The following is a 15648-nucleotide window of genomic DNA, read 5'->3' as shown; positions in this document are numbered from 1 at the left end:
AGTTGGACGTAAATGAAAATAGTGCCAATCTAACCTCCAATATGGCTGTTTTAATGGGCATCTGGAAAACCCCTTCCTTGCTACTTCTCCTAGATGGCTGGTCATTTTGACATTGTGCTTTCACTAGATGACCTATTTGATGTCTGGTTGGCCGTAAATGGAACTATGCATATGGTTTTGATGTCTAGTTGGTCCTAAATGTGGTTTTTGCTGCTCATAAACTTCTAATGGTATTATAGTTGGTTCCTTAATGAAACTGCTGTACAAAATTAAAAGGCCTTCTCACTTTCTGTCAAGTTGGATACAATTATCTTTACCAGCTAGGATTTCTTGATCCTCTTTTTTATACATCAACCCTTCGCATATGTAGTTAGCTAAAACAGTATTTTGAACAATTAATTGCCCTCTTGCAAATACAATCCCAATTGCATGCTTTTACCAGTGTGAGAGCTCCTTATATAAGTAGCTAAGTATTCAGTAACTGAATTTCCACATCCACATGCATCAACTCAGAATTAAAAGTTGCAAAACATATACAAATTTGAAAATCTTGAGACATGTGTCACTTTGCATGGTGGGTGTTATGATTTAAATGCAACAAGGAAATTGAATTAGGGTTAATTTCTTTAAGCTGTATTCAATCATGGGGCCCTGGATTATAGAATGGTCTAGGCATACACATCACTAATCAACTCTCTCTAGTCCAACCAATGTGTGTATATGAGAAAGCTTGCCAGTAGCGTTATGTGTGTTGATTTCTTCCAATAAATATGTTGGCTGCCATGTAAAGTCTATGATGTCCTGAAAAATTGTGTTAAGCTCCATACAAGCAAGCTAAACAATCAATGATATAATGGAACAGTAGACACCATTTTAGCTAAATATGCCAAGAATTGATTTAGAGACTTGGTTAGTGATGATGACTTAAAATTGGCAAGGGATTAAAAAGATAAAAGAAATGACCTTTCATGGCACTGTAATATAACAAATGAGGAAAAACAAAAGTTTATTGCATTTGAACCTTTTGTTTTTTCACAGTTTCAATTTAAGTCATAAGGCCCCTTATTTTGCCTTACCAAACATATAGCAAGTTATTACCTCAAGCCCTAGCACTAATAATGCCTCACAAGTAAGCAGTCTTTTATGAAGTCTCAGGTCTGAGTATATGTCTAGCAATACTTATGTCCAGTTTGTTTATAAAATTCTTTCTCACATGGTACAGTTTTCAGAGAGACACGATAAATTCAACAAGTGTGGTAATGAAGGGACAGGCATTCTTTATTTATGCACACATCCCAAAGGGACATTGCTATGTTTGAATCAACACTGAACTGAAGAATGGAGCATCAGCTGCATCAATTAAAATATTGTGGCCCACACAAAATACTGCAAGGACTATAATCAATTTATGAGTGCAATGGGCATGAATTACTGTAGCAGACTGGAGGAAGTAATCCGAATTTATTAATATCTTGAAGCTAAATATAGTAAAGTTTTCATCTATAATCTGTGGAATCATTTTTGCACACAGTTTGCAGGATTTGTCTTTGGGTCATCGTTTTTCTTTTTCTTCATCTTTCTAGCTTATGGTATCTTGATAAGTCTTATGGTGCCGTGCAACTGCACTTGATGATTACCACAGCCAGTGACATTGTATCAAATCTTCTGGGATCAGATGATTCAATGCAAATTCCACATAACCTATCACCATCCTCATGTTTGCCATCTGACTTACTAAGTTATTTTGCCTAAATAATAATAAAAACAATCTGGTCTGATGTATTGATAGCGTTCTGAATGACCATAATATATTCTCTGTATCTATCCTAGAAAATCCTGAGTGGATTGCTCTTTGGTTTTAATAAACCAAAGTAATCCAATGAAAGGCATTTTACAGACACAAGTGTCTGTTTCCTGTATGCAGTGATTAAATGATAGTATTATGTCTTTATTTTTTTAAAACTGATGATACATATGATCACCTTCAATGTGCAATATTAGTTATGTTAATTAACGAGTGTGCAATATTTGAATTTCAAAGATAAAAGTGTATGCCATGATCACTTTAGTAGGATGATTTGTCAAGTGAGGTTATCTTTTCTGTTTGAATAAATATTGTTAACTAAACTATTTTCGCAAGTTATGACATAAGAATGATTCAAAGAAAGAAAATTCATTAAATTGAACATATAAAATGTAATACTGCAACAGAGTCTAGATGAACTATTTCTTCAGAGACACAATCCAGACTCTGTGGCAGCAAAATTATCAAATAGGACACAACTAAGAGACAATCACATTTTCAGTCACAATGGTTTGACAATTATCAATGGCTTGAATTCATTGACTGTGAAGGCAAAGTGATTTGCAGTTACTGCAAAAAAAGTTCCCAAACTGTCACAGATTTTAAATTCTACCAGTGGACTTGTAAGTGTAACTGACAAATTCAGGATTTAATCAAGCAAGTCTCATGATAGTATTATACCTAATAAAGCAAAATGTAGCACAGTATATTCATGACACTTAGGCCAGCATGTACAAAATATTCCTCAAGTTACAGTTGCTAGCACTCCACTAAGAAATGTCATTTTATAATAAATAAAAATGTAATGGAAAAAAAAATCGATAAAGTGATTGCACTCTTTAACATAGCCTACTACCTAACTCAATAATGAAAATGATTTGGTTCATTATATCTTTGTGTTTTATGGAATAAATGCATACATCTGATTGAATTTTAGGCAAGAGACTGAACTTTTGGGTTAAGTTAAAATGTATGTGGAACAAATGCATTTTCTAAAACTACTTGTATCAGTGTGCATTGTGACTTTTCTTTAAGATAACTCTAAATGGTACTGGGTATATATCATTTTCTTCAACTGCACACTGTTGTCTTCCATTTGATTTGATGACTTACAGCTATACTGTCTACACAGTAGGCCTCAACGTCAGGAAAAATTCTGTATACTTCAGTTACAGCTGAAATAAGTTTTGCATTAGTACCTGAATCAGACAAAAAAGGTTGTGTTCTGGTGTGTGAATAGAAATGGCTAAAAGTAATATAGACAAAAGCCATAAGAGTACACAAGTTACATATGAAAACCACCAATTCACTTGCATGTGTGGCATACAAGTTCAAAGATTTGCTTCAAGTTTATTTGTGTACACAGATTGTTCAACTCATAAGATATTTTAAGAGCTATTTCTCTATTGTATGCATAATTCATTTACAAATGTGATTAGTGGGCCACACCGAAGGCCATACTATTAGTTCACTTGGCAATATGGTAACGTCAGCTGAAAAGCATAATCATCCATTAAAAGAGCATTATGATATGAACATTAGGTATTTAGGACATATAGATTTTTCTTTTCCAAATGGAGTCCAAGTAATTATTGCCCAATCCAGGTATAATTTTGTACACAAGTAAAGAACAAAATAAGATAAATCTTCATTTATTTGCAATTGACAATACACTTCTTAATGAATATACACTTTTGCATTTATTTTGTATCACTTGAATAAACAATATTTCTTTCAGTTCATTTTAAACTTTTATTTTATATCACTTGAGTAAACAATATCTCTTTAATTTCATTTAACACTTAGAAACAGGTTCTTCCAGTTACAATAATCAACTCTGGAAACAATAAACAAACTGGAACTTTTGACCTAATTATATTACATTTACTAGGGTTAAAACAATAAATTCCTTAACATAATAAATTAACAGTTCCAGTTAATCAAACACAAAATCACCTTTTATACAGGGTGTGAACTGTTAATATTTACAGGATAAAGCTTATAGTTTCCAAATTGATTGAAGCTTACATGTTGCAGTTGCTGGCACATATCTATTTCCAGCATGGTTTGCATACATTCCACCTTTAATAATTTTGTTACTTCCCTACCCCACCCCATTCAGTAACAAGTATCAAAAATCAGGCTCATTCTAAGGCAAAGTCTGTAACTTGTGTACCACAGTCATCAGAGAGACAAAGATGCAAAACTTTATGATGCCTGTCAAAGGAAGAAAACAGTTTGTTGTTTACCCAAGTTTTGAACCAGTTAACTTGAATTCTCAGACCATCAATTGCTACAGCCCCACTAATTACAATTGTTAGGGAATAATGAGAACTCACCTTCAGTTATCTGTGTATATATATAATTTTAATAACCAAGAATACCGGATGTCTGGGAACATTATAGCATTCAATGGTAACGTCAGAACTGAGATGAGAGAATTAAACAAGCATAGTACATGACATAATATATCCATAAACTATTGACTGGGAAAAATACTACAGAACACCATTTCTGCTGGCAGTAAGATGTTGAACCTATATGTCATAAATATCAGGTTGGACATCTAGGACCAGTAATATTCATAATGGGCAGTACCCACCCCCCACCCCACCCCAAGTGAGAAGGGCCTGATTTGTAATCTAAGCCACCCAACCTATCACAGCCTTTATAGTACTTGAAACAAATATTGAGTAATAGTAAAACAAACTCTGAAAGTTATTAAAACCAATTTGTTATATTTCCATAACTCTGCATAGTTAACTGTGCAAGCAGACTTAAACATATCAGTGTATGACAGTTAAATTGAGCTATAGCATCGATTAACAGAAGCTACGAATTCATCAACAAGCAGTGAACAATCATCTTCACAATAAATGTCAAACATTAGCATCCATAAGCTGTCAAGACAAGTTGTTACACTGGATATATAATCATCCATTTATTTCAAACAAGCTGTGAAAAACGAACCTCACGTCCGCTATATGTACGCTGGCCATTGCAAAGGATGCCTTAATAGATTAATGTTTATCGTCGTGTCTTGACAACCATTTTGCGCGCGCACACCGGAAAGTCATGCTATATATTTGTTACTTGTGAACGTATTCGTGGGCAGTACGCTATATATTGTTCCTATGGCCGTATTCACGGGCAGAATGCTATATGTTTGTTCTTCGTGAACGTATTTTTGGGCAGTTACTTTGTCATCTTCAACCTAAAGGTCAAAACTGCCCATGAAATATATATATCTGCCCACGAACCGAAAACATGAATAGGACTATAACATAAGTGTATATACTTATTTTCAACATATACATAATTACTATGTAAGAAATACAACCTATGTATATGTATTTTGATTTGAAATGTAAACTATATCATGTCCTTCCCGTAAACCCACTTTCGGGATGACTGCCCACAACGCACCTAAAACGTGTATATATATATATATATATATATATATATATATATATATATATATATATATTTATTTAAAAAAAACATTTTATCATGTGTTTTTATGTTGTATACCACCTTGTAGTATTTTCTGTTGTATATGTTTCTATCCTTTTTAGATGCAGTCATAATCGACCTTATCTCTCATCATTTCCTCTATGATCTCACGCAATACACTGCCAGGACATTGCCTATATTATAGTCGCTTATCACGTTTTCCAATGAACTATTTTATTGTTTACCTGTGATGTTTTGAGATATATTTTCTTTCTTCCCTCAAATTCTGTAAATAAATTTACTTGCCATGGATGTTTTAAACTCCTTCGTGCTCTAAAGCGCTGTTTCTTTTTCACTTCTTTAATAAACTCATAGTTCCCATGTTTCTTAATGTATAAGTTTGGTACATCGTCATCTAGCGATGGATTTGTCAAAGAATATGTTTTTGCGTGAGTGAGTTAAATAGCATTCATTGCTTTGCTTTTTCACCAAGTACTTGACTTTCCTATTGTACAAATACTTTTCCTCGTCAGATTGTGTATTGTCAACTTTTCGCTCATTGATGAGTCATCATAAAGTAGTTTCCATGTTATCTCTGTTTGTTTTCTTGTAGACTCTATTTATTGAACTAAATTTGTTTATATTCATTTTTGCCTTTTCATGTGTTTGCATATCCACAATGTTCGTTTGTCACTATACATCTACGTGGCTAACATATAACCTTTAGAAGTGAAATCGCTTGCTCTCCTACTTGTGTAATAAATAGATAGACTATTCAATTGAATATTCTTTCAATGCATCGAGTTTTAGTTTTGGCGCGTTTAATTTCCTCCCAAAATGGATTTATATTTGTGTAAGAATCTGGGTTAAAGAATCCTATTTACAATGTCTTAAAAACTGCTCATTCTCAGCCATTTAAAACACAAAAGCAGTTATAGAATAGCGTACGCTTGATTAATTGTAATTAGTGGTCAACAACCCAAACAAAAATGTCTGTCTACAAGAGAACTTTTATCTTCAGCAATTTGCAACGTTTCGTCAATTCTTTCAAATATATGAAAGGCATCATATTTTTGACCAATTTTGTCCTTCATATTGCTGATTCTAAAACAACTTCAGCATATACCGAGTCAGTATGTTTGGTTTTAAGTCAAAACATGACTTCCATAAATTTTATCTTTTTTCTTATTTTAAAAAATTCTTGTAAATTTTTAGAAATTAAATTTCTCCTATACATTTAGCCAAATACCAATTTATGTAATTTATCCACATCATATACGTAATTGATTTCTGCACTATGCGAGGCTGTGATGTAATGTACACGTTATCACTGGTGCAGTAACTTTTAAGTTTGGTTTTGATTTATATAACTCCCTAAATCATGCTGGCTTAATACTTCTTGATAAATGAATTTTGATTTTTAATTTTCTGGTATATACGTGATGGACAAAATGTAAATATTATTACTTGTTCGATCTCCCAGTATATTTTAAGATATGTCCAAAATGAATATTCTTCAAATCACTGATAAATAGCCTATGCATGCTTGGACAGTGGTTAAAAAACAATATATATAATTGATAGGTTCGATCAACCAGCGATAAGGAAAAACAAAAAGGGACGAAAGAAAGAAATGAAAAATGTATCAGAGAGAACGAAAAACAAAAAAAAACAACGTAAATTGAATGTTACTATTTCATCATTATTTTTACTCTCCAGATGCATTTACAATTGCAATAGGAAGTTAATGCACGCTGGCCTTAACCTGGAGATGGATGTTACAGGAAAGGACACAATGAATAATTTAACAGAACAAGGAGCTAAATTTGAATGGGAAATTGTGAAGTGGTCAGCTGCCAATATGATGTTTGTACCAGCGTTAACGATAGTGACAGAGATGGGTAGGTTTTTGCACTTGAAATAAATAAATAAATTTTTTTATCTTTCTACTCATTTCTTATTCATTAATAAATTAACTTTAGCCAGAGAGGTAAAAAGCAGCCATACGCATTATAATGGTATGATAATCCTTTATACATGTATACTTATATTAATGACATTTTACATTTCATCAATATCGTTAATATAAGCAAAGAGAGTAAATATATTTTGTTCCATTGGGTTGCATATGACTTTGGTTGATCGTCCTTTCAGATGATTTGTTGTTTGCTGAGTCATTTTAGCTGTAAGAGGTTTGCATTTACCTCTAAATGTATGTGCACATAGACACTATCGATTAGTACTGAGCGTAACATTTGCCTCCGCCAAAAAGAGTCGCAAACATAGAAGCTTACAGACTGTCGGATTATACATCTAAAAATTATTCCGTAATATATGCGAAAAATCAAAAGATTTTTGTCCGCCCGAACTTGCATGTTAAACCAATATAACCAGCCAATACTACGGGATTTACGTGTCGTGGTCTGGAAATAATGAAATGTGCTTAAACACGAAGTCAGCGGCAACCGTCTTTAGAAGTTGGCTAGTTCGCGTACTAACTCTTTTCCCATCGATAATCTACACATTGCTTTATGAAATGTTAATCCACGAAAGCATAAATACCGTTAAACCTTCTCTTTCACTATGTTCTTGTTGTTGTTGTTGTTGTTGTTGTTGTGGGGCTATATATGGCTGCCAGTATTAATGGTGGAGGAAGAACCAGTGAAAACCCCGGAAAGAACCACTGACCCATGAGAAGCTACTGGCAAGCTTTCTCACATACCCACATTAGCTGAACTTTCACTATGTAAGGCATAGGTGAACACAAGAAAAAAATTACCGAATCGTCTCTTTTTAACTCATTTTTTCAAACAAAACTAGGACAACAACAAACTAAACCCTAACACAAGAAAAAGGCACTTTTCCAAAATATTTATTTTTCCTTTGTGCGAGATCACAGTGTAAGGCTATATATCATCAGTGTGTCAAAATATGGTGTATGTTAACATGTGCAATCAATGTAATGCCGAAAAAGATTCGAAACAAATTAAAAATTCCTTGATGTTTATTAAGAATAATTGAACCAAATGGCTCTATATTCTTAAAATCATACTTTTTTAGGAGCCCTTGTGGCCGAGTAATCTAAAGCGCTCGCTTTTGCCGATCACTGCCATCTCACCTCTGTCCGCGTGAGTTCGAGTCTCAGGTTCGGCCAATGTTGCTATGTGAAAAATCTTGCCAGTAGCTTCCCGTGGGTTGGTAGTTCTTTCCGGGATTTTCCCGGGATCTTCCTCCACCATCTCTATTGTACAGTCTATCCTGCGTAGAGAAAAGGCGTTAAACCATTTTTATGAATCATTTAAAGTACATGTAATTTTATATTCAGTTTCAAAAAATATTTTTTTTTACAGTCATGTGGTTGTCTGAGTGTCTTTTATTTAAAATTCTTTTGAGTGGGCATTGTTCAAACAGACCGAAATATTACTGGACAAATCTGATGCACATTTATAAAATACACGAATGAAAATAATGAGAGCACATAAATACCGTTTTAAGCCAAATGAAAAACTTTAAAGGGTGCAAAGCCAAACCACAAAATACAACGTAAGAAATTTTAAAGAAGTCAACTTAATAAGAATTTGATGCGGGAAACTTGACGAAAGTGGATTTACAATGTGAAATTTAAAACAACAAATTTAGTTCCAGTAATCTTGACGTTTGGCATCTGGGGCAGAGAATTAATAGGAATCTACCTCTGCCAAAATATATACTACAAATGAAATTTGATGAGCGTTAGATAAGGGAACTTAACTTATCAAGCGGAGATCAAAAACATTACAATGTCAAATCCAGTGACCTTGACCTTTTACCTCTCGGTCTCAGAATTCTTTTGACTTGTGACTTGCAACCTACCTGTGAATTTTGATTAAAGAAAACTTGACTTATTAGGCAAACTCACCGTTTGAGCTCCACTAACCTTGGCCTTTGACCTAGTAGTGACAAGGTCAACAGACATCTGCCTATATCCATGAGTAAGGCACATTTGAGGTTTAAGAAAAAGATACCACAGTAAACTAAAGTTATGCTACAGACACTACACTGCCTACGGACCGACGGACGTCGCTATCGCTGTACTAAAGAAACCACTTTGTCGTCGGACCGACGGACATTGCTATCGCTATACTATAAAAAACAAGTATAAATTTGTTCACAGAACACGAATGTCTGCCACCCTTTACGTTGGACCGTAATACCTGGGAAACTGACCTAAACGCAAAACTTAACCAAGCTGTGACGTACCGATGAGTGTACTGACGGACAATGTTAACACTATATGTTATGTCCATATTCTTGACAGGGCATAACAATCAATTAGTTTTTAACATACATTTCAAAATATTGAAATTTTACGGAATAATTGAAGCGTATTTTCCAGTGAGTTTTACATTTTGTTGTCTATGAACATTTTGCATTATTTCAGGAGTTTAATTACATAATTTTGAATTGTACGTTATGATGAGAAAATCTTCACGATAAACAATGGGGGGGGGGACAGGTGAGCTGTTTGAATACAACTTCAAATTATGTAAGTGAGCCATTACTTTTTTTATATTTACATTGAATATATATATATATATATATATATATATATATATATATATATATATATATATATATATATATATATATATAAACTTTGACACGGAGCATTCAACTTTCATACACTACATTTTGAGAAACACATCCCTGCAGTCATGAATTTTTTTGACTCTCTATACGTTTCAATGAAATCTTTTTATTGTGAAAAGTTTTATATCTCTGTTTGAATCCTTATGATAATTAGGAAATGTTTTACAGTAAGGTTTTAAAACTTCTGTAAATTTGAATGAAAACAATTAACTCGTTTAACGTTTCCTCCAAAGGTCAACATTGTCGCACCGTGTAATGAAAACAAACACTGTACGCCACCCCAACCCGTCAATTTCTTGTGTTTATTTTATATTACAATACATAAATCGTTCCGGCTGTACGTTTGGAAAAATCAACAATATTGGGTGTTGGGGAGGGGTAGTTGTGGGGTTGGTGCCAACTCTCACTTTTTAAACATCACTCACGTCAAATGATGTGTTGATCTCTATTAAATTACCACAGGAACGCAATCTCGGGGAATAAATATTCTGAAAGGGTCTTTTGAACTCGGCTCCAAATACCAGATTGCCGCCAAAATGGTGGTTGGGAATAGACGTGGTTCATCATTTACAATGTGGACAAGTAACTTGCCGCCTTATGATGGAAGCTGTACAATCGATAAGTATAAAGGTGAGAGAGGGAGATGAACATTTATTTTGAAAACATAAATATCTATCTTTCTATCCATCTATCTTTCTATCTATCTATCTATCTATCTATCTATCTATCTATCTTTCTATCTTTCTATCTATCTATCTATCTTTCTTTCTTTCTTTCTATCTATCTATCTATCTATCTTTCTATCTATCTATCTATCTATCTATCTATCTATCTATCTATCTGTCTGTCTGTATGTCTGTCTGTATATCTATCTATCTATCTATTTTTCTATCTATCTATCTATCTTGTCTGTCTGTCCGTCCGTATGTCGGTCTGTCTGTCTGTCGGCCGCAATGGGTCATTGGTTACTGTACCAAACTCGCAATACTGACAAAATCAGCCCAGTTGTATCTATCTCTAGGCATGAAACTGTACACTCGGAGTCTCCGAACTAAATATTTTTTCGTGTGTTTTATGCCGTTCAACTATATGTCTACGTATAAAGGAAGGACGACTGTGTACGAACGTAAGACGTCAATACTGACTTTACTTCAAAATGCTGCCAACATTCATGTTCTGTATGTGATTTTTCCACAACTAATTAGCTGGAAGGGTGACATCGAACAGAAAAATTCATATTACTTCATCTGTTGCATGACTTTTATAATTACTTGTAATTAAAATTTAGAGGAATCAAGTTTTTATATGATAAATGATGAGGTTTCTGTGTATATACGTGTCACTTAGTAAAATCTGCCAATGAGTGTGTGTTTTGGATTTATAACGTGGCTTTAACAAGTTTTTAGTCATATCGCTACGATGTCCGCAGTGTGGCAGTTTATAGTGATGTCCAGCACTGGGGCATCATGCCACAGACATGTAGCATGAGGTCCCAACCAGTCACATTATCGTGACACCAGGCTGACCAGCCCTAACACTAACCTCTTAATGCTGAGCTCCTAACGAGGTAGCTATTAGTACCATTTGTATAGGTCTTTGACATGACTCGGCTAGGATTCGAACCCGCGACCTCCCGCTCTAACGGACTTGGCCACTGGAGCGGTCATTAGCTAGCTTTGAGTCTACCTATTCTGATCCAACGGTAGACAAACAAATATATCGTGATATAACAGGTTAGTGTCAAGATTTTATTTAATTCGGATAATTGACTGATTTTGTTTTGACAGCTTTTGGCATGTTGCCGGAGCTTGGCAATTCATCTGCTATCTTTCTGCAGCAATCTCCGTCACATCTCAGATGAAAAGGACATTACTATTAAGGCTAGGTAGTATTATTTGTGTTGTCCATGACATTGTTCAAAGAAGTAAGCGTTATTCGCAACTGTGTAAATGGATTCAAATGAACTAAGCAATCCATATAAAATGACCATTTATTTATAATTGCAGTAGTCAGTGACTGTGTTAAACTATAACGTACAAATAGTGATGATGTATGTAACCAATAAACACTGGGTACTATTCAACAAATGTAGCAAATTAATTTTCGTATAATTATATTTTCACCCCAGTTTCCGCCACGCTTGACCCAGTTTCGTTTACTTGTTCTGGCTGGTTGGATGACGGGGAAAATGAAGTACGGTCGCCCACTGCAGATATGAATCCCAAAGTCAGTTACCAATTTATACAGGTTCTTAGTAGTGGAGAGGAGAGGATTTTGTTAAATACAGGTGAGTGAATATTTATAAAGGCAGAACATGTACTATAAAAGAGAGCTGAGTCTGCCTATGTTCAATCTACACCTATATATTATCGAGGAAAGTTGTTACTTATTGGTGTTTGATTGGATGTTGACTTAAGTAATTACTATTTGATATTCATGGCATTGGTTTGAAGGTGAAGCCTGGCACCTGATTGATCACCAGTCTGTCATACATATTTGATATTCATGGCATTGGTTTATAGGTGAAGCCTGGCACCTGACTGATCACCAGTCTGTCGTACAGATTGAGATCAGCCAGTAGGCATTAAAAAAATAAATTCTCACTTTGATATGGGTGGATAATTTCGTTCCGTTTACTTGACCAATTTCGGTTTTTATGCACCATACGTGATCTAACCTTCTTACCCCAGCAGGTCGGTTTTGAATCTCGCCCTTTGGGCAAAGAGAACCGGTCAGTGTTCAATCTCGACCTTTTCCATGTAGACACACAAAAAGAGAATTACTTGATACGTGTCGATATTGCAATAAGAGACTGTTAGTTGATGTGTTCTGACGAGAAGGGTATTTGACTTTCTTAGTCTTGTTGTGTTTTACAAGTATTTTCTATCTTCCAATACAACAGATCCCCATAGCAGTCAATGCTTGCCAAAAACACGTATTGCTGATAGTTTGTATTAACTTATGATGTAGCTGGCACAAAAGTCGATAAAATAGCAAAATAGACGAACTACTTATAATAACATATTATCTTGAGCCATGGAGAGAAAAAAATTCTGACTACCCACTTTATAGTTTTCAAAATTTTATTTTTGGCAAATAATTAAATGAAAACATCTTGACTGCCGTTGATTTAGTCGATGACCTTTGGAAGAGGTCAAGTGTACTAAAAGTTCGTAACAAAAATATTGAGAACAAATATTTTTGGTGTCAGAAATTCGTAATTAAGTTATATGCATTCGCTGGCAATAAATTCGTTACGTATAGAAAGACATCTTTTATAGAACGGTTATGTTAATAATGTTGTTCGAAAATTATTTAAAATCGTAATATTTTAAAGAATATTTCTGCAATTTTGTAGCCAACTCTTACGGGACAACAGTATTGTCGCTAGGAGATTCTGCGAGAAACTACACAACAAAAGTCGCGATTCGCGTTGTCGATATCACTGGCGATTATGCAGAACAAACCTTTGAAGTTCAGGTATGGTACATCATATTCGTATCCAAAACTTTCTTTAATTAGGTTATCAACCCATGAGTCAATCTGAAACCTTTTTCATAATACCTACCATTCTTAATACATTTAGAAATTGAAGAACTTGTACACTCAGTTGGGTAACTAATATTGAGATTTTTACTTCAATTAAAAGTTTCAATTACGATATTTTTTAAATTAGTTTTCCACAATTTATGTTTAATTTACATCAACTTAGTTACTGTGTTCTCTCAAGTTCAAGTCAATCAGAATTGATTCTAGCCACAGCCAACCACAAACAATAAACAAGTTGACTTCATTACGAATATCCATTTCTTAATGATTAACCCAGCTGCTTCGGCTGGCTCAATTGCAATATCATAACTATTAAATAACATGACCAGCGTTATTTGCATAAAACCACTGTCATATACATTAATGTAAATACATCCAATATAAAGTATAATTCCAATTAATTTTATTTGTGTAGAAGACAAATGTCGTCCCAATCGAATATGGATACTTAAACTGGACTGAATTGTGCAGTAACATCCTGTAAACAAAGCTCCTTGTTCGGAATCAATAAGAAAGTTAAATTTTACCACAGATAGGTAATTTTCCGGATAATCAAAATTGTTCATCTCATTTGGCATAACTTTACGATGATTTAGACTGCTTTGTACATTTTGATTAATACGAGACACGTACCTAATATATTCTAATCCATTTGTTTTTGACAATGTTTTGGAAACCCGTTAAACCTTCAAATTACATCAGTTTGTATCCTTCTAGAATCCAAGGTTTTTCAGTTATTATTTAAAATGCATCTGAACTCACGGTAAGGTAGCGCGGAAATGTAACTGGCGGCAGTTATGGCTCCGCCTCATCTTTTTGTTTTACATGCAGAAATGACTTCATGTCATCTACCCTATACGTGAAAGATTTAACATAGTTACCCTGAGCGCTTAAAGAGCCAAACATATAATTATGAAAAATAAATTTTGTTTGCAAAAGTATAACATTGACTTATCCTGTCTTACTATTCTTGAACAACTTGTCCAATCTTTACTCTTTTATATTCGTCTAAATCTTTAACCGCTGTAATATCAGAGAGGGCATCAGATAATAATAATAATAATAATAATAATAATAATAATAATAATAATAATAATAATATTATTATTATTATTATTATTATTATTATTATTATTATTATTATTATTATTATTTAATATTATTATTTAATATTATTATTATATGCATTATTATTATTATTATTATTATTATTATTTCCAGTCAAGACCGTTCGAGGCATTTTCTTCCCTATCGTTGTCATCAAGTAACACAACCAGTCTAAACAACAGTGCCGTAGCTGCAGCGATCGACCAGTTTACCACTCAGTTCACAGCAATACTCCAAGGATTCCCGGCAGGATCCAATCCTGAAGACGTACTTGGTTTAGTTGTGTCAGGAGCCTCACAGATGGGCCTCGTGCAGGTAAAACCTAAGTTAAGATGGCTCGAGCAATTAAATTCTTTTCGCGGTCAGTAACATTAAAGCGCAGACACGCAGCTAACTCCATTCATCAAATTCCGTTGGCATATCACGTCTCTATTGAAAAATAACTAATTTAAAATTTTCACGATCTTTTCCTTTATAATTACTTTGAAATAACTGAATTCAAGCTAGATTTGCAAGAAGCTGGTTATTTGGGGGCTTAACACTGAGATACTGACATTCAATTTGACAATGGAAATTTTACGGAAGTGAATACTCAAACAGAGATGTTTTATGAAAGACGTACCATGTGTTTAAATGCGAAGATTTCAAAGTGTAACTGATCTAACTTTGCACGAGTTCCTGTGTGAATGGATTACAGAGAAGAACAGGAAATGGATGACGTTTTCACATCGAAAGAAAAATTAAATCAGCTGGTATGGCAAGGCTTTGCCCAGTAAGGTATCAACGATAAAGTTAAAGTCCTATTTATTCTATGTACAACCAGCTATGACATATATTTTTAATCAGACATCGCTTAACCTAGAGAAAAACTTATATATATATATATATATATATATATATATATATATATATATATATATATATATATATATATATATATATATATATATATATATATATATATATATATATATATATAAAGAGAGAGAGAGAGAGCTGCACATGATCAACTTAATATTGCTACCCTTTTTATGCATTTCTGCAGTCTTTTTCCGCTTGTCCCACAATCTTTAGATTATACGTTTTAAAGTAAGAATCTAATTAAC

Source organism: Sinohyriopsis cumingii, chromosome 3, assembly GCF_028554795.1.
Source record: "Sinohyriopsis cumingii isolate HCF-2022 chromosome 3, ASM2855479v2, whole genome shotgun sequence".
NCBI classification, from domain to species: Eukaryota; Metazoa; Mollusca; class Bivalvia; order Unionida; family Unionidae; genus Sinohyriopsis; species Sinohyriopsis cumingii.
The sequence above is the reverse complement of the archived record's forward strand: the minus strand, read 5'-3'. Positions refer to the sequence as shown.